Here is a 21,421-nt window from a genome sequence, read left to right on the forward strand (position 1 = left end):
AACTGACCGGTTCTGCCACCCCAAGTCTGGTTGTCCTGTCATATACCAGGGGATGTGGCCTCTGGCCCTTAGGAACCATTCTTTTCACAGTTCCTCAGGACATGGCTTTGGTTTGACTGACTTTGTTTACTTACATAGATTAATTCCTACTTCTGGAGTAGCTTCAGTTTTTAAACAGAAAGCCATCTATTGACAGTCACTAATACACAGGATTTTATTGTTTGATATTAAACAATTAAGAGTTATTGTTTTTTTCCCTACAAGTACACTATACATGAAAATAAATATAATTTGGGACACAGCCACTAGGAGTAGAGAGAAAGGCGGATTCTATATCCATTCTGTGCCTTAAAGAGATAGTTTTGTTTTAACAAATCCAAGAGCAGACCACCTTCACTTCATGGAAATAAAATTCTCTTTTTGGCAAAATATACATAAAAGATACAATCTGATGAGCTATGTCTCAAGATGAGTCTAATCAGATAACACGATTCTTTGAAAAATGTCAAGAAGTTGGCCTTTAGATCATGTAAACTCCAATAATATAACTTTGAAGTTGCTCCCTTGAACAGTCTCAAAGGTACACAAAAAAGGAAAATGTAGAAATGAGTCAAGATGTTGACAAACAGAAGAAATGGTGTCTAAAATATTATCTCATTTGTTCAACCCAGCAAATAAAAAATAACAAAATATGAAACCACAATTGTCCGAGCCTAGATCTGATGTAGAATGAGGCAGAGATTGTCCTCTCTTCAACTCTAGTGAGTTCAGATTCACTCAGAAAACCAGTACGAGGAAAGGCAAGTCAATCTGGGAAACAAAAGAAGATGTTCCATCCTTATATATAGTAATTTTAAAATTAAGTCAGTTTACACTTGGAAGATTCCTTAAGAAGACTAATTCAAAAGATCTCCTGAGAGCCATAATTTAGATGCCTTGCTTCACAAGGAAAGATTATAATCTGAAAATATGAAAACTAAGTATTGATTATACAAGTATGACAAGGCTGGATGAGAAGAAATAATAGGCATTTTGCTTTCTCTCTCACTGTAAAGAAAAAACCAAGTGCATGTTGCCAGCTAGTCTATGAATTGCTCAAAATGAGGTAGTTGGAAAATGCTACTAGATTATTTGGGTTGAGAGCTGCCCCAGGGGCAGATCATGTCAAAATGTTAATCCTTCTTTAATATCACAACTGTCACCAGAATAAACCAGGGCTTTGGAAAACAAATTCAATCCCATATACTTTTTATTAAAACTACAAGTGAATGATCAGACCAACTTCACACATGGAACCACATCATAACTTCATTATTTCCCAAACATAGTGGAATAAACTATTTTCAGCTGGAAAGTTCACCTTAGAAAAATACTCCTGTGCATTTCTACAAAGTATAATTTTAGAACGCAGCAAGAAATCACTTCACTGGGGGTTATTTTTAAAATTAGAATTTAAGAATAATTTCTCCTTTGCCTCTGGTATAGGTTTCTAGCTTTTTGGCAAGATAAATAAAGAGCTACAGAATATATACAAATACACCCCTTAGAGATCCCATCATAAAAGCTTTTGACCAATGGTCGAACAAGAAGTACTCATCTGTCTCGAATTGCAATTGCAGATATTGACTGTTATGAAACAAAGGCAAGGTGAAGGGTGAGAAAGGATGGGAAGGACGCGGCAGGGAGGAAAGTGCTGGACAGGATGGAACCTGCTCCGTCTTGCCAGCCCCACGTCCCCCGGCCCGTTCCGGCCCTCTCCACTTTCCCTCTAACACTATCCGCATCTCTAAGAGAAACGAATCTCCCTTAAGGAAAGCTAAACTGGCACCCAGAGGTAACGTGCAGAACCGTAAATGAGAAATGTCCACGTCTAGCCGGCGGACAGGCAGAGGAGAACCAGCTGTCAGTTTCAGAGGCTGTAGCTGTAACGGGGTTTCGGGTTTCTCTCCGCCCCTGTGTCTCTCTGTCTCCCTCAATAATATCAGTTTTCTAATCATCTCAAATCACAAAAACAGTCTCTGGAGGTCCTTAGGAGATACATGCTGGGGAAACAGAAAAATAGAGTGCAATACTCACAACAGTGAAGAATTCCTACACATGCTGTTCCATTTTCCTGCTTTAGAAAGATGGAAGGTTAGAGGGACTTGCAGAATTAGAAGGATGAGCGGGAGGGGGATTCCACCCACACAATCCCCCAGCCCACCGCCAAGGAGCCCGAGGCCTGCTGACGTCACAGATTCATGAATGGATGTAAATTGGGCTGCTTTAGGATTCCGCGCAGACTTCGCTGTGGTGTGTGCCATGAAAAAAAAAAAAAAAAAGAAGGTGGTGGGGAGGGCTCAGAGTATCCCCAGCCAATAGGATCCGGGCATTCATGGCCTGCCTTCCTTTAGAAGGAATCTGGTCACAGAATAAACAGAGCTCGCCAATCAGGCGTCTGCCACTGCCTTACCCCAGACGGGCAGCTTGAGGAGAGCGTGTGTGTGCGTGTGTGCGTGTGTGCGTGTGTGTGTGTGTGTGTGTGTGTGTGTGTTTCAAGCTGTAATAGTCGTGCAAACATTATTATTGCTATTGAATGAAAGAATCAAAATGGAATTTCGATGGGATCAATGTTACCAAAAAATGCATATAGAAGAAATTTGTTTGTTACAGCTATTTTCTTTAACCCTTTTTTGCTGTCCAGAAATATGCCTGATGTGGTTTTCAAAAAAATCAAAAATCAAAGTCAAGAAAATAGTTTCCAAAACTGGTGACCAGGAGACAGGGACACACTCCGGAACAGGACTTGTGAAACCGAAACAGTAAAGAAAGGTTGCACAGGAATAATAACTGAGTGACAAAGAAAACACAACTACTTAAGCCAATATTACGTAAGTCTGAATGTTTTGTATGCTATAGCGTGTTGCTGACCTTTGTGATGCGCTAAAGTGAACGTAGGAGAGAGATTCATTGCTATACTTAAACACAGTACAATGTTTCCTCATTGGTTTACTCAGTTTCTGATATGAAGGCACCAAAACGGCTCATAAGGAATCTTTGGGCAAATTTTACTTTCAGGAAGGAGTCTTATTATTAGCAGCAAAAACAGCTGTATGACCAAGAACATTCTGAATGGAGATCCGCTCTATCTCTCAAACATTATTTGTACAGCCAAGAAAGTAGGTGCCTGTTCTATATGGTCTGGAGGGCCCAGGTCTGACCACGAGTAAGTATTGCACAGTGCTTCATTCATCTGAGAAGGGAAAACTCCCTAGGATTATTTTACACACAGCAAAGACATCCAGTGTAATGTTTTGCGATGTACTTGAGCAATAGAATATCACTGGCAAACACAGCCAACAAATTTCTCCAATGGAGTTTACTAGGGAATATCACTAAAGACAAGATGGACCAAAGACATTTACCCATGTAAGATAGGTGTGCTCAAGGCCAATATGGTATACTCATACAATATCGTATATGTATTGGTACATTAGAATATAGAATGTACTATAGTACTGTACATTCCCAGTGGGCCTGAGCATACCATATAGGCCTATATCAATATATCTACTATATCAAGATTATTTTAGAATTAATAAATGGAAAGGAGATGAAGAATGTGCATTTCTACTTCTTTTAATAACAACCAAAGCCAACTAGGATACACTAAAAGAATCAGATTTATTCACCTTTTCTCCTCAGATCCTACAGATGAATAGGTCCCATTAGTCCAGATAGTTTTATTGTGGATTATGTCAAAAGATGGCCAAAAGCACATTAGGTTGTATACATTCAAACGTAGACAGCTTTTTGTATGTCAATCATACCCCAAGAAAACATGTTTTTAAAAAAGCCAAATATGTTATAGAACAGTGATGGTGACCCTTTTAGAGACAAGTGCCCAAATTGCAACCTTAAACCTACGTGTTATTGCAAAGTGCCAGCACTGCAATTAAACCTGAATACTGAGGTGTCAGTTTAGAAAAAACTCATACATTAACATCTTTGTCTTAAAAGAAAAACGAATAACACATGTGCCATAGCTTCGTCGCCACTGTTATAGAAGCTAACACATTAGTTTTAAGATCCAATAGCAACATCACTGCTAACAGTAAGACCACCAGGGATGGAGACAATCTCTCCAGCAGTTCAACAAAACAGTCTATAAGTGCTTCTAAGAACAATCACCTAAGACGGGTGGCGAATAAAAACTGGCTGGCTCTACAGATTTGCTGTGTTAGTGAGATGAACTTGTCCGGGATTAGCACTCTTCTCTGTACCACAGAAATATCAACTGACAAGGTTGTGAGTTCGGTTCCCGGTACCAGAGAAAAACAAAACAAAACAAAACAAAACAAAACAAAACAAAACAAAACAAAACAACAAAAAAAAGAAATATCAACTGGGCCAACAGGTTCCTTGATGTCAAATATCATGGGAAACCATTAGGAAGATAATGGAAGTCATACAAGTCACTCTTGGAGGGAACCATTGTTGTTTGGCGGGCAAAGGAAGGTAGGGAGGGGGGCATGGGAAATGGACACCCTGGGGCAGCACTTCCCAGGAGAATCTCCTGTGGTGATGGAAATCTTGATAACCTGCACTAAGACCATAGCCACATTTGACCACTGAGCATCTGACATCTGCCCAGTATACTTAAGAAACTGAATTCTTAAATTAAAAATTTAAAAAGAAATAGTCACATGTGGTTACTAGCTATCACATGGGACAGCACACCTCTAGAAATAGCAAGTTAGGTCCCATCATAGTAAGTAATTTTTTACCCCAAAGTGGTGGGCATGCAGAGGACTACAAAACTATGATCAACGGCACTAGTGCCTGCCTGGCAAGCGCAAGGTTCTGAGTTTGATTCCCAGTATGAAAAAAAAAAAACTATGATCAAGGTAAGTGCTTTCAAGAATCAAATGAATCTCTTCAAATTTCAATAAGGGCTAGAAGATGATTTTGATTTTCTTATCCAAGAAGATACTTAAAAACTCATTACTAGATAAAATCTAAGTATAGAAATGAAAGTATAATTATTCTATGAGAATATGAGTTGCTGGGTCCTGTGACACAGGAGGGTGGAAAGTTTGAGCCCAGCCTGGGCAACTTAGTGCCTTAGGGAGACCTTGTCTCAAAATAAAGAGTACAAAGGGCTAGGGACCTAGCTCAGTGGGAAGCTTCTGAGTTCAATCCCCAGTACCACACATACATATATATTACATATGTACACACACACAAATATGAACTATTATAGTTTTTGTGTTTTGAGAAAAATTATGTTTTTTTGTAAAAGGAAAATGATTCATTTAAGCCAGAATCTGGCCTAGGGGTGTGGCTCGGTGGTAAAGTACTCGAATAAGGGCCTAGGTTTAATCCCCAGCACTGCCATGGACACGCACTCACGCACTCCAGGATCTAAGTGAGGTCCAAAGTGTTATGACTCAGTTGCAATTTATGGTGGAAATACCAGGAGAAAGTGTAGTGACTTCGCTGCTAATGCACAAGACTCAGATTTCCTTCACAGATATCAGCATGTAGTAGTAAAAGCTGGTAGAGAAATCTAGGTTCACATTCTGTCTCTGCTACTTATTAGTTATGTAGGCCTATGTATACCTGTGTCAGTTTTCTCCTGAGAAAAATAGAGATAATAATAGGCTATACTATTATGTGATAGTTAAATAAAATAACACAAGTGAACAGTTTGATGCAGCATTGGAAGGTAGAGGATAATTAATAAATAATACCAGTAGCTGCTTTTGTTTGTTGTGATCCAAAGACCATGGGTCTGTGTACTTCCTCTATAAGAAAAGTTTCAATAGCTCTACAGGTTCAGGACTCATAATTATAGGAAAGAATATAATATCTTTGTTTTGCTTTTAACAAAACTTGAACATATCTTTTCAGAACATTTAAAAAATATCTAGCAGTCATGCTGCTTCCAAAGAAAACCTGATTCAAATCATTTTCTTTCAGGAGATTGGGGAATACTGTACTCTCTTAACCGGAGAGGGGAAAAACCTTGAGATAGTTAAACTACCTGACCAAGAGCTCTGTCCCTTTGTTTTAGCAGCTACATAATGTTTTTCTACATGAAGACATAGATTGCATGAAAGGATATCAACTAACATGGAAAAAATGTTTACTAAGAGAGGACACTAGTCAGAATTCCTCACGTCCACATCAGAACGTTAACCCTAACCTGCCCTGTTTCTGATCCAAAGCGCGTGAATCCTTCCTTAGTCAAGCTTGGCTGACTATTCATCCTTTCCAGTCCAATTCTGATTAAATGATTATCTGAGAGTGATTTTTAAGAAACATCTAAGGGAAAATATTTTTGAAGTATCATTAAAATCTATTCTTGTATTAAAGGAGAGAATCAGAAAGTTAGATACTATGTAAATGGTAGTCTAACACCCCTTAGTAGAATCACTAACACCAAGTCTGATTTTTCATAAGGTAGAGCCATAGTCCTTCTGTGTTGTTCATTAACCTGCATGATGTCTCCTGTGTACAAACTTCACATGAAGAATTTGTATTACAATTTCATACCAAGGAGAAGTTTTCTGCTTTTGAAGAATTGTTAGGTGTCTACTTTTTAGATGACAACAGTGTAATCCACTGAATTCCTTTTTTTGTCCGTGCTGCTGGAAAGCTCAGAGCCAACTTTATGTTCTCCATATACACTTCTGTTTGGTTATTAGCATTTTTACTTTCTCTTCCTTGTATTGAGTTTGTCTTCCCTTTTGTTAGCCTCATTCATATATAAATATATCTGTATTTGCTTCATGATAAACATCTCAAATTATTTTTAAAAGGCATAGTATACATAAAAATTTGTACTAGTACACATCTATAAATTTTTTAAAAGATAAAAGTCTCATGTTGGAAAATTCTGCAATCATCTTTATGATAGAAGAAAACCCTAAATATATATATTATATTGAAGTTTTATATATATATATGACTTGATGATTGGAATTATATATATATATATAAATCACTTCATAAATATATGCATGGATAGCTGGGATAATTGTACCACTGATGTCTAATGGTTTATTGAAAAGAACAGTTAATGCTTAAATGTTTTTGACCAATTTTGCATGCTTATATCTGGTAATCTGAACAACTAATTTGAAGACAACAATATGCAATGTAACAACCCTTGGAGAATTCCTACCATCCTGTCTAGTGAAGCTCTGCATAGTTTCTAATGTTTTTTAAATTATTTTTTATTCTCTTTAATGGTTTGATCAATCTTGCAATTCTTACATCTGGTAATCAGAGCAACTTCATTGAAGATAATAATATATAATATAACATCCACTGTTACTCCTATCATTCTATTTTGAAACCCTGTATCATTTTTATTGTTATCACTTTGGTTTGTTTTTGTCTATGTTGTTGTTATTCTGTTAGTTTTTTTATTCTCTTTAAAATAAAAAAAATAAAATAAAGAAATAGAAGAAAACCCTAGCCAGATGCAGCAGCCCACACCTGTAATTCCAGCTACGTGGAAGGCTTACTAGGAAGATAGCAAGTTCAAGACGAGCCTGAGCAACCAGGTGAGACCCTGTCTCAAAATTTTTAAAAAGAAGGAGCGGGGAGTAACTGGAGGTGTAAGTCAGTGGTAGAGTGCTTTCCCACCATGCACAAGGCCCCGGGTTCAATCCTTAGTAACACACACACACACACACACACACACACACACCCTAAAGCTACGCATATTTATGGCAAAGTTAGAAGACTGTACCATGAGTTAACTGGGTTTGAACTCTTCAATTTTGTTTTGTTTGTTTTTGTTTTTCTTCCGGTACCGGGAATCGAACTCATGACCTTATGCTTGCCAGGCAGGCACTGTGTTGCTGAGCTAAATCCCCAGCCCCTCTTCAATTTTTTTTTTTAAAGAACAATAAATATCTAGTTAGCTAGGCAAAAGCAGGTTTCCTTGTGATTTTATATGCTACTTAGGATAAATCTTAACAGCTTAATGAAGTTTTAATGATTACTCCTGTCAGAAGATGACTATAAATGAGGAATTTAAGAATTCTCTGATCTATAGGGCTGGGGATTTAGCTCAGCGGCAAAGTGCCTGCCTGGCAAGCACAAGGTCGTGAGTTCAGTTCCTGGTATCGGAGAAAAAAACAAACAAACAAAAAAAAAAAAAAAAGAATTCTCTGATCTATAATGTAAAGTGCTCTAAAGCAAATCAAAAGCAAATGGATTTCTCAATTAATAAAATATTCAACATCCTCAAAATACACTATTTCATACAAACATATAAACTGTGGTAAGGAGCATACACCAAACTTTTGTAGGACTAATATGAGTTTATAAGGTATTTTACATATTTACAAGCAAAGGTAATTTTCTTTTTTTTGAGACAGAATTCACGCTGCCCTTGAATTCACTATGTGTCCTAGGCTGGCCTCGAATTCACATCACTCACTTTGCAGCCTAGGCTGGCCTCTAATTCACAGCAATCCTCCGGCCTCAGCCTCCCAAGTGCTGGGATTACAGGCGTTCACCACCATGCCTGGCTCACAAAAGGAATCTTTATACATTACTCACTCACAGCGAGTTCATACTACTTTCAGGACGGGGATGTAGCTCAGTGGTAGAGCATGTGCTTAGCATACATGAGGCCGTGGCTTCTAGCCACAGGGAAGAGGGAGAGAGGAGGAGAAGGAGAGAGAGGGAGAAACTATTTTCTGGGAGCTCATGGAAAAAAAACACCCTGAACCATCTAACTTCTATTCTGATGCTATTTTAAATTCTCCCCTTTAGCTAAATACAAGTTGTCATTTCTATTTTGCTTCACAGTGCAGGCAACAAAACAGAAGAGAGCGGCACAAGAGTGGGGGACATCTAGCGTGCAAGTTTCGTTCTCCATCTTCTCCATGTGAAGGAACTGCCTCCGCCCCCACTTTCAGGCTGTGCAGTTCAGATGGAGCACGTCCCCCAGAAGACACTGCTCATAAAGGGAGCCTGTGGCTTTCGGCTGCCTAACTCATCTCCTCAGCCGCAAAGTATAGTGAGTACTTCCCAGTCCGTGTGGTGGTCTGAGAGGGTTTATATTTATAATACACGGAAAAGTTACTGAAATTCTAGCAAGTTAATTCTAATCTACCGCTTCCAGTGCAACCTACGGTGAGAATAAAGACATTAAGGCATATTGATAGTTTTGGGAGCCGAGGGGGTCCTAAGTCCAGGTAGGATGACGGCTTACCAAACAAAGGCCTCGATATCATGGACTGATCAGGCCTGCAACCTCCCAAACAAGTGGATGGTGAAGACTTAAATAAAAGAGAGAAGTGGTATGACTTTTAGGGGTCCAGGAGGATCAAAATCCTCTAGCAGAATTCAAGATTCTCTGGGAGTTGAGACAAACAACTTCTTTGGGCAGCTTGTATTTATTTGGTTTTCACATAAAGGAAGGGGTTAGAGTGGAAAGCATGGGAAACAGGGCAGGACCTTGGGAGTCAGTTCAAGGACTTCTCCAAGTAATAAATTATGTTAATTTAGAAGAACCAGGTTTTCGTATCTCCCGGTTGACCTTCACAGAAGGAGTGATATGCCTACAGGTGCAGTCTTTATCGAGTTAATAGGGGTTGGAGCCGGGTGTCCTCAGCTGTGGTTTTGTTTTGTCCTTTGAGGCATCATGGCATCACAGGCCACTACAGGCCTCAGCTGGGACCAGTGACTCATAGAGGTTCGCTTACTGGGAATCCACTGCAAGAGGCCTAGGTCTTGGACAGACTCACAAGTAAACATAGAAAGCCAGTTGGCTAATTTTAGATCCTTCTCAGAACTGCTTCATTTCCATCACTTTGGCCTAACCTGGGTTTTACTAATTCTTGACAAGGAGAGTAGCTCAAGGATGAGTGACTTTCACAGTATGTAAGTGCCATGATCTGCGTAGGTAGGTGGTCTGAAGTCACCTCTGCAATATGCAGAGAGAAGGGTATGCAGAAGGAGTAATCTGCATAACACAATTAGAGATAGTATCTCATGTTTTGGGGTCAGTGCTTCAGCTTTGATGTGTAATCTTTTATGCCCCGGGAAGTCATAGCCTCTTATCTCAAGACTTGATCCCAGAGCAGTTCTCCATCCACCCGGTTCACACATATTTTTGGGAGCTATGGGGGTGGGGTAACACTGACCTGTCGCCTTGCTTCAAAGACTACACATCAGCACCTCGGCCTGGACCCATTTGCATTGCTCAAAGCCGATTAAAGAGATAAGGAAAAGTCCTAGCCAGCTCCGTACATATCAATACATGGAAACAGGGCCAGGTTTAGCCCAAATGGAGATAACTGCTCTTCTTTCAAGGGGAGTCATCCAGGTGGTCCTCCACAGCAAAGGTTAAAGAAAGGACGGAGGCATGGCCCAAGTGAGCCAGTGAACACCATTGGATCTGCCCAAAGATGCCTGCTACAGCTACTGGGGAGTGAATGAGTATGTGTTTTACCAGGACATTAGCTGTAAGGACAATGTAAGCAGACAGCGGTCAGCTTTGTCCATGTATAGGGCAGAGGAACAGAAAAGAAGGCAGCTTCCTGACAAGAGACTGAACACCAGCTGGTTTCAAGACAATGACTCAGCGGGGCTCTTGGCTGATCCCCCACTTTACTGTGTTAAACTTAAACCAGTGGATATAGGTTTCTGTCCCTTGCAGCCAAGAGTCCTTATTTTTTTATTTAATTTTATTTATTTTTTGTTATTTAATTTTATTTTATTTTTAAGAGTCCTTATTAACACAGTGTCATTAATTAATTCTCTTCTGTCACACTCAACAAAGCCAGATTAAAATCAGAGTCCATGCACCACTCGAGTTCCTGTCCTGACACTAACTTTTGTAGATTAACTTTCAAATTCTATCTTTTAATTCTCACTTAGTGTTTATACTTTATCATTGTCTTTGTCATCATTGAATGTTCAACATTCTTAAGACCCAGTACTTCCCCTTAACAGCAAGCTCTGCCTTATATATATATATATATATATATTTGAAATAGAGTTTCACTATGTTAGCCAGGCTGGTCTCCAACTATTGAGCTCAAGAGATCCTCCTGTCTCAGCCTCCCAAGAATGTGGGACTATAGGCACATGATATTGTGCCAGGCATGAATTTTCTCATTGGTTAGTCTCATTCTGAGGTTGACAGATTGTAACTTTGTTTCTCTTAAACCATTTATTACATGTCCATTCAAAGGTTATAAAAATCTATTTTTCCTATTATCTTTACTTTTTCTGATTTCACGTTAAAGTCAATTCCCAGTTTTCCTTGTCTAAATATCTATTTGTAGGTCTTCCTCCTTTTTGATTAGTCTATGTATGCTGAAGGAATTTCAACCTAAGCAAAATATAAGTAGAATGGCGAAGAATCTGCCAAAGAACTTTTTGTCCCAAGTGAAAAATTATTTTATCATTTACTAATTTGAATTATCTGTGCCATTACACTCTTGCATCAATGACAAGCACTATTGTTGAGTACAATAATACAGCTATAAATTATCAATTTGTGCTATATGTTAAGTGCAGGGCCAAGAGCCCCACATAAACGTTTCATTCAATTCATAATGATTTAAGGTAGATCTTTTCATCCCATTTTATGATGAGAAATGTGAAGCATAGAAAAGCTCAGTCACAAGGCCAATTTGAAAAAAAAGGGAGCAGACTCCAAAACCTATTCTCTAGCTGGGTGTGGTGGTGCACACCTGTAATCCTAGCCCTCAGCGGGCTGAGGCAAGAGGATCACTGTGAGTTTGAGGCCAGCCTCAACTACATAGAGAGAGATTCAGTCCCCTAAAAACCAAAAACAAAATAACAACAATAACAAACCAAACTATTCCCTTATTATGCCAGCCTATGTAAGAAAAAGAGATCATTTAAATGGGATGCACACTAGAGGTATCCAGACACAAACAATTACACATGATGACATACACATAATCATCCACTTAGAAAGTTCTGCTGTCAGGCACGGTGGCACACACCTGTAATTCTAGCCACTGAGGCAAGATGATTGCAAGTTTGAGGCCAACCTGAGCAATACAGTGAGACCCCATCTGAAAAAGCAAACCAGACAGTAATTATTGCAGAAACCTATTTCAAGAGTATGATCACAGGCCCATGAGAAAGCACCAGGGGGGTGCCCGGCAGCCCCATCTGTGATAGTGTAAGAATAGCAGTAGGCAAATGAAAAACCAATTTGTTGGAACGTGTTTCATGAAGTGAATCTAAGTTGTTATTTTAGAGAAAATGAGAATTTATTGGGCTTTATTATTTATATTATACACATAGCATTGTTTAATAATTTTGACTTAATATCCAGGCAAGAGATAATGTTTCTCAGTGCTTGGGATCATAAAGATCTTAAACCAGGCTTGGATTTAAAGACATAATAATCTCATAAGACTTACAAGGGAAAGATCATTGTCTCCCAGGTCCGAGGTGCTGTAGACACAGGGTGAAAGAGCAAGCTACATGCTAGAGGTGTGATGCAAGATGTCAATCCCAGGGCTGGGGATTTAGCTCAGTGGCAAAAGCGCCTGCCTGGCAAGCGCAAGATCGTGAGTTCGGTTCCTGGTACCGGAGAAAAATAAAACAAAACAAAAAACAAAAAATAAGATGTCAATCCCAGTAGGTCTTTTTGTATTTGTTTTGTTTTTGTCTGATACTGAGGATTGAACCCAGGTCCTGGCATGAATTCTATCACTGAGCTACATCCCCAGCCCTATTTCTGTTTTGAGAAACAGTCTTGCTAAATTGCCCAGGCTGACCTTGACTTGAGATCCTCCTGCCACAGCCTCCTGAGTAGCTAGGATTACGGGCATGTGCCACTATTCTGGACCCCAGTGGATCTTTTCAAGAAGCTTGTTGTCTTATCTTTTCATTTACAAGAGCTGCTAAAACAGCTCTAAAACACAGGCTGCTAAAACACAGCCTGTATTTCTTAATATGTTACACGCACACATGCTATATGACACAGCTGTTCTCCTCTTAGGTATTTACCTATATGAAGACATTTACATGGTTATGGTGTAGATAAAAAGAAGCTCCCCCTCCCACCCAAAGCTTATGTGTTCAGAGGTGGAGCTTTTGGAAGATGATCCGACCACAGGGCACTAACCCATTGATGAGTTAATGTTATGAGGAGCTGAGGGTGGCTGGAGGAGTGGGGCGCTAGGGGCGTGCCCTTGAAGGTATATATCACTCCCCCTGCTCTTCCCCTGCTCTCTGCTTCCTGGCTCCCTGGGGGTGATTGGCTCTCCTCCGCCATGCCCTGCCACCATGCCACTTCCGCCTAGGAGCCAGCTGGCTACAGACCGAAACCTCTGAGACTGTGAGTCAAAATAAATTTTTTTCTCTTTTAAGTTGTGCATGTCGAGCATTTTATCTCAGCAACAGAAAGGCTGACAAACATGTACACAACCATCTAGCAGCTTTCTTTGTAATGGTCCACAAATGAAAGTAATCTAAATGTCCATCAACAGATGAATGAAAAAAATTCAATAGTTGTGCTGTGTTGACTGTCTTGATGTCCTGAATTGATTTAAAACATTTATCTTTCATGGTCATTTTAATCTAGAAAAGAGCCTAAAGTCACACAGTGTGAGATCTGGTGAGTACGGTGGATGAGGACACACCATCATGTTTTTATGAGCATTCACTATATATTTTTTTTTTATCACATTCATAAAGACACTCAAGAAAGAAGACTTCCAGAACTGTTTTAGAAAATGGCAAGAACTTTGGGATAAGTGTGTTTGAAGCAAGGTGAAGTATTTTGAGGGAGACTAATGTAATGAATTTTTAAAAATTTAATCATCCACCATATATTTTGATTACCCTTTGTATACATACAACAGGGACACTATTTAGCAATAAAGAGGCACGTGCTACTGATACATGCTACAGTGTGGATGAGCTTCAGGATAGCTATGCCAAGTGAAAGAAGCCAGATATGAGCACATCTTCTGTGACTCCATAAATTCTAGCAAGTACAGACTAAACACTGGGACAGAAAGCATGCAATGGCTGTGAAGTTGTGTGGGGGGGTGTTGCAGAGAGACTACACAGGGGTCTGAGGAAGTTACTGAAGAGTGGTGTTCATTATTTTGGTTGAGGTGGGGGGTTCACAGGTGTACAGTTATGTCAAAATGCATCAAATTAGGCACTTTAAATATGTGTCATTTGTTATATGTTGATTTTGCTTTAAGAAGGCCACCAAGAAAATTTACACACAGGCAAAAACATTTTTATGTGTTTCAAAATAATTGAATAATACTTTCTGATATTTTAAAGGAAAAGAGTGAACAATACAAATACCTCTACTTAGTAATACAAGTGTGTTTTGTCCATATGCTTAAGAATTTAGAAGGGGGTGCAATATTCTTTTTCCATTTTAAGGTAAACAAATACTTGATTCAAAATGATGACCAAAATACATTCTTGACCCATATGATATAGAAAGGATGTTTTAAGAAAATGATTTTCAGTCTGTAGTTGTAACCTGTTAGAGGACCATGAAATTACTTTGGCGGGTCCTTACTAGTACCTTTAAAATGAGATAAAGTAGAATAGAATGGGAAATAGTATACCTGAAGTGGAAGGGTTAAATATAGCGTTTCAGAAAACTTGTCACCTGTGTGACACTTTGAAAGTTATATTTCTCACCATAGGTCACGGCTCAAAATGTTAAAAAAAAAAGTCACTATTCTATGATATATACATTTAATGCATATCTTTCTTGCCATTCTGTAAATTCCATATAACTACGCCTCTTGTGCTAAAAATATCTTCTTTACATTGTTCTGTTTTAGAGCTTCAGTTTCTTAAATTCCAGAAATAATAATCGGTAACGAGTCTTGTCATAGACATTCATTATTAAAATTTAAATATGCAACCTTTCTGTCTGGCTATCTGCTTATTTTTGCGGGGCTGGAAATGAATGCAGGCCTTGCACATGCGCAGCAAGCCTTCTACCACTGAGCTATGCCCCACAGCAGATGAATTTTTAAAAGTGGCGATGCGGTGCTGAGAAACCCAACTTCTGGTATCAAGGAGCTTCGGAGAAACAAGTAACTATGAAATGGTGAAAATCCTAAATTAGTGGGGCAGATAGAAGTGTTTATTTGAGGTCGGAAAATACCAGAAAGAAATGAACTGAAATTTGGGGCCGGAAGTCTTCCTTGCCTGGGACGATCCTATCCACAGCAAAACATTCAGTCCACACCTGGCATTCCTGTAACCGCTCCAGTCTCGTTGATACCTACGAAAGCCCCCTCTGGATTTGTCTCCCTAGGGCCCAGTGGGATGAGACAGCTTAGGTACACAATGGTATTCTCTTCTGTCCTCCGTTGACACAGAGAGCTGAGAATCAGTCCTGAGCAGAAAAATGTGTCTGCACCCCTTTGGGAAAAACATAAACCCCTTGGAGAAAAATATATGAGTGACAGATTTCTCACCACAAACCTCGGCAAGGGCACTGGGAATGTGGTGTGAAGCTGAGGAAAGGCCCAGAGCCACTCTCCCCAGCCCAGACTATAACTAGTACTGTACCTGCGATTTGCTTGTCTTTGGCAAGGTGGCATGTTTGTAGAGGGAATAAGGGCTTGTCCTTACACAAACACACCCTGCTGGAGTTTGTTCTACCACTCCTGGTTTGCACTGCCACCCTCTTACCTAGGATTTGGATTAAATCTCTGTTCTTCCAGACGGAACGATCATTTTGAGCCAGATCATAGAGTCAGTTACAATAAGGAGGTAGGCTGCAGTTGCACCACGCAGAGGAAGGGTTGGGGGAAACTGGATAGGAGAGTGCGGGGACAACTCTGCCAAGGTAGCTCATATCAACCGTAAAACTGCTAAGGCACATCCTTGTACTTGTTATTCAATATAAGATGATAGTGTACAAGTACGGCAGAGAAAGAACGGACACTGGAGAGGCTAAGATGTGAACATGGACACAGGAAACGGTAGCACTGGATTTGAAAATGAACCTTATATGACTATCCATTAATAGGCTCACACTTTATATTAATTAAGGAGCCAGACATGGAGCCACAGGCCTGTAATCCTAGTACTCTTGGAGGCTGAGGTGGGAGAATTGCAAATTGAGCTCAACCTGGGCAGTTTAAAGGGCTGGGAATATAACTCAGTGTGAAGGCCCTGGGTTCAATCCCAAGTACTACAGAAAAGACAACGAAAAACAAAACCATTAATTAAGGGAGTAAAGAAGACAGAACTTAAAAATCTTTCAAGGAAAAAAAATCCACTTTAGTATTTACTCATTAATATCATTAAATATTATATCCTAGCTATATGCTTCAAACCAAATAATAAAGCCTTACTGGAAAGTTCTTGGTATCCATTACATGTAATTATACTGCCTCAAACAGGGCAGTGCTGTCTTTATTACTACCTGTAGTAGTAAAAGACAGAAGTTGCTTCTAATAGTCACCTGCCCCAAATCAATCTATAATACATTTTTAAATTTTACTGCTTCCTCGGGTCTGATCCAGTCTCTTCAATTAGACTGAGAATGAAAGCTCTGCCTGTAACACTCTCTAAGGAATAAGGAGAGCAGAGTACAGGAGCAGGGGAGGGAGCTGGGCACAACGCCTTCTTAACTACTGTGCAAAACCAATGTTTTTGTTTTTGTTTTTTCCGGTACTGGGAATCAAACTCACGACCTTGCGCTTGCCAGGCAGGTGCTGTGCGGCTGAGCTAAATCCCCAGCCCCTGTGCAAAACCAGTGTAGAAATCAAATATGCAGATTTTTGTTGCACGACATCTATGTTCAAGATACCTTAATGTGTTTGGTATACACATAGGGATAAGTCACAGATTCTAATTCAGCCTGTTTTAGTGGATAAGAAACACAATAAATAGAAAATTAGAAGTGTTATAGTGGCTCAAAGTCATAACAAAAAGCATATTAGTAGACACTGTCCCCCAGTATCCAATCTTCTCTCTTTTTAGAGAACCCTTGACCCCCACACCCACTTTTCAAAGTTTAGGTGCATACAGAGTTATTCTGCTAAAGACTTCTTTATTCTCCTGGTAGAGGTAGATGTGACCTCATTCGTAAGTTCTAGAATGTGAGAGTGATGTCTGAAACTACTAGGTCTTCTCAGAGGAAAATCTACTTGTCCTGGGCCCCACTCCGATCCCATTCCCACACTGAGTCAGCCTCTGCCAGGAGATGCTGTCAGTACCCCTGGCAATGGCAGAGCAACAGCACAGAAGTACTCCTGGGCTTCAATTAGTCCACTGAATCAAGGCTATCTGTCCTGGAATACCAGCCAACTTTCGGATTGTTAGTGACAAATGCAATGACATTTTCCCTTTTTTGAACCATCAGTTTGTTTGAGATTTTGTTCCTGCTGCTTAGTTAGTACCCCAACTAATATATCCTGCTGCTAGCTGGTATATTGCTATGGAGATAAATAAGCAATGATTGCTCAAAGACATTCTGGGAAGAATCAGTAACTCCATCAAGGAGTTGTGAGAAACTTTAAACTCATTCTATTCTGTCCTCTTTATTATTATTATTATTATTATTATTATTATTATTATTTTACAGAAGAGGAAACAGAGGCTCAGAGCTTTTTGCATAGTCTTGAAATTTGTAGCAGAACCAGGAATCCATCCCAGGTCACCCGGCGTTCCTTGTATTACATCTTCTGTCTGATAACAATAGCCACTAATGCTGCCTCTTTCTTTCTTTGCCACAATCAGTTAAGATGTACTGAGTGGGACACAGAATATTGCCCTAAACATGAGTTTTAAAATCATATGTTTTGTCTCAATAGTTATCTGAAATCTAACACATGAGAAAATACTAGCATCACTATATGGTACTACTGTAATAGAGATGAATGAACAAGAAACACAGATCCAAGCAATTAGGGTTACAGGTCCAACAAGGTATAAAAGAAAATAGTCATGAAAGACAGCAGCAATGCCCTGATTGCTTAAGTGCATTAGAAATACAGAAAATATGGTGCAAGAATACTTAAATCAACCCATAAGTGCTCTGTTGAAAACTAATTAGAAAGCTAGGGCCTGGAAATATAGTTTCAATTCTCGTTCAAAAAAGCTTTCTGAGGAAGTATGAAAATAGTTGATCCTTCAGTCTTTTAAAAATCACCTCAAAGCCTCCAGCCAAGGGATCTTTCCTGTGCTGATCACCCGTAATAATCGCCTTCACCGGAAACCTCCTAGGTCATGCCCTCACTAAGCGGAAAGAGTTGGTGCTACTTCGTTGAATGCAGTCAGCCTGCTGGAGAGCAGAGAGCGGTTTTAGGGAGATCTGAAAGGTCAGAATGTGACACTGTGTGGAAATTAACTTCACTGATTCACTTGTTTGCTGAGTACTCAGTTAGTGCTGGCAAAACATACAGTCCCTGCCCTGAAGTCTAGACCTGGAAAATTTCCTTTTTTTGAACCCAGGACCTTTGCACTGAGCTACACCCCCAACCCTTTTTTATTTTTACCTTTGAGACAGGGTCTCACTAAGTCAAAATAACCTAGTCTGGGCTTGAATTTGTAATCATCCTGCCTCAGCCTCCTAGAGTGCTAGGATTACAGGCTGGTGCCACCGTGCCCAGCTTTCTTAATACATCGTCACATGAATTAAGGGTGAAAGAATACCTCATGACACTCTGTGGAGTAGGAAAAACCCCTCCAGACTATCTTCGCTTTGTTGACTCTCAATCTGTTCTTTCTTACTCTGAAGCCTCATCTGTCTTAATAACAGGTAGAAAAGCCAGCCATTGCTTACATTTTTTCATATAGCCTCGGGTTGCACCTGATTTTGAACAATCTGCCCTCACCGCCATCACCCTCACCATTACCTCTCAACTGGCTGGGATAACAAGGGTTCTTCTTTCCTCCTCGAAACCCACAACCACTGGGCCTCTCTCACAGTCACCCTTCTGGCCTGTGGAACTTCATGACCACCCGGCAGTGGAGCTTGGACACAACGCAGCCACGTCCCCAGACCTGCTCTGGTAGGACTCAGTGCTCCTGTCCTGAAAGGACCACAGGCTGTGGCTAACTTCAGGGGGACTATTACAATCCACAGACATACTCTGGTGGACCTGAATTTAAAGTTAGCAAAGTGAAGCCCCGTGGAAGACCATTCATAAGGAAAGCAGCAGTCTAAAAAGGCAGTATTTTCCTAGCACGTGTTTTTAGTTTATTAAATTAAGGCTCGGTAGTAAATAAAAGTCATCAGGGTGTGGTGGCGGACGCCTGTAATCCCAGCACTCGGGAGGCTGAGGCAGGAGGATCGTTACGAGTTCGAGACCAGCCTGGGTTAGAAAGTGAGCTCAAGGCCAGCCTGAACTGCATAGTGAGAACTTGTCTCAAAAAAGACCCCCCCCCAAAAAAAAAGTAGATAAAAGTCATCTAAAAAGGCCATTCCTCTTGAACAGAGGCTGGTGTCTTGAAGTATCTTTCACTATAAATAAGTATAAAAAGCAGCAGAAGGAAAAAGCCAGATTCCAGAAAAAAACAAACAGTAAAATATACTATTAGTAATTACAAAATATTGGGACATTTGAAAAATAAAGTGCCTTTTCCCTGAAAGTACATGTTGGAGCTCAACAAAATTTCAGTCATGGGCTCCTGCATTAGGGTAAGTTCTTTGACATTTTCCGCTATGAATGCCTCTTTACATGCAGAACTGAAAGAAGGAATGCTGCTGCTGCTGCCACCTACTGCAGACAAAAAAATTATGCTTGAAAAACATGAAAGAGAAAACATGGTACACTAATATTATTGAAAATAATTTATAAGACCAAGATAAATGTCACACTTTGCCGGGAATATAGCTCAGTGACATAAGCACCTGCCTGGCAAGCGCAAAGTCCTGAGTTCGATTCCTGGTACCAACAAAACAAAACAAGAATGTCATACTTTACCTTTAAACTGCTAATTATTCCAGAATCCCGAATGATGATCACAAGGGCAGTGTGTAAAGAAAGAGGAGATAATCTACACAGAACAGTACTAGATGTCTTTGTTGGGCTACAGTATATGCTCACACATGTATAGATAACCTCTGGTCTCTTTTATAAGCAAAAACAAGTCTACCTTCCTTTACACTGAGAAAAGCTCTATTCAAAACCATCAGAAGAGCGTTTGGGAATAAAATGCTCTGATCAGAAGGCAGGTGTGTGTGTGTGTATGTGTATGATTTTGTTTGTTTTGCAAAAAAATAGAAGTATGGCACAAAAAGATTATGAGTGAACAGAAAGGAAGTTGAAATACAAAATACAGTTGGCAGTTCAAGAACAATCAGGATAGACAAACATACTAATACGGTAGAGAGAGGAGAAGGAAAATGTTTATGAACAGTTAACTTGCACAAAAAGATGCAATGGCTAATAAAACTGTTCAATGTGAATATCAAAGAAATGCAAGTTACAACAAAATATGATACTAGCTTCTCTTTGCAAAGTGGGTAAGATCTTTTGTATTACTGCATGGAAAAGGAATATGCTCTTTGGGAAGGGTGTAGCAAAACAGGTACTCAAACCCTGCTGAGGGTTAAATAAATTTTATACCTCTTCTGAGATACAATTTGGCAACAGGTATACGTAGGCCTAAAATGTCACTATCTCCCAAAGAGAAAAAATTAAAATTAAAAACATTCTTTAAAAGTCATATCTTTTGGCTCCAAATTCAACTTTGAGGAATTTAAAGAATCTGGAATTCGAAAAAAAAAGTCTAGCTATAAAAGTTTTATCATATAACTGTTTAAACAAAAAACCTAGGAATACAGTAATATAATGCTCCTACAATGGAGGATTTGTTAAATAAATTATGTTAAAACTGTATAACAGAACATTAAAAAATTTTATAAATTATATACTAAAATATGTAAAAACAGGAAGCAATATTCGTGATAAGAGTGATAACAGGAAGGTAACACAATAACAGGTACCATGTGATCTCATGCATATATATGACTAGGAGAATATACAGAGTACTAACCATGGTTATCTCTGGATATAGGGATTCTGCAGTTTTATTTTCTCTTTTAATCTGAATTTCTAAATTATCTCTAAAGTACTACTTTGGGGAAGTTTCAATGTTGCTAAAATGATAAACATTCATTGGTATTTTAACTTTAAAAACACTTGATATGGGGGCAAATGGGAGATGTTGGTCAAAGGATACAGAATTTCAGTTAGGAGGATGAATTCCGAGCAGCTATTGTACAACATGGTGACAGTGTACCACGTACAATACACAACGTATTGCATACTTGAAAATTGCTGGGAGAGTAGATTTTCGGTGTTCTCACCACAGCAGCACACGTAAGTATGTGAGGAAAACAAACCTGTTACAGTCCCCCCACCCTAATTTTAAGGAAGAGAGTCTGGAAATGATGCTGTAGTACACTGTTAGACTA

At 39.5% G+C, this 21,421-nt stretch overlaps 1 protein-coding gene across 3 annotated transcripts in view; it reads right to left on the reverse strand.

The window, feature by feature from the left end:
• Positions 1-21,421, reverse strand: part of Map3k13 (mitogen-activated protein kinase kinase kinase 13) — a 126,279-nt gene that overhangs the window by 88,828 nt on the left and 16,030 nt on the right. The window contains exon 1 of one of the 3 annotated variants that reach the window (XM_005383297.2): positions 2,077-2,310. The exons of the other annotated variants lie outside the window; for them this stretch is intronic. The gene's annotated coding sequence lies outside the window, so the exon portion shown is untranslated. Of the gene's footprint in view, positions 1-2,076; positions 2,311-21,421 lie in introns of those variants that run through there. 3 annotated transcript variants of the gene reach the window in all.

Source organism: Chinchilla lanigera, unplaced genomic scaffold (assembly GCF_000276665.1).
Source record: "Chinchilla lanigera isolate Chin_1 unplaced genomic scaffold, ChiLan1.0 scaffold00019, whole genome shotgun sequence".
In the NCBI taxonomy this organism is placed as follows: domain Eukaryota; kingdom Metazoa; phylum Chordata; class Mammalia; order Rodentia; family Chinchillidae; genus Chinchilla; species Chinchilla lanigera.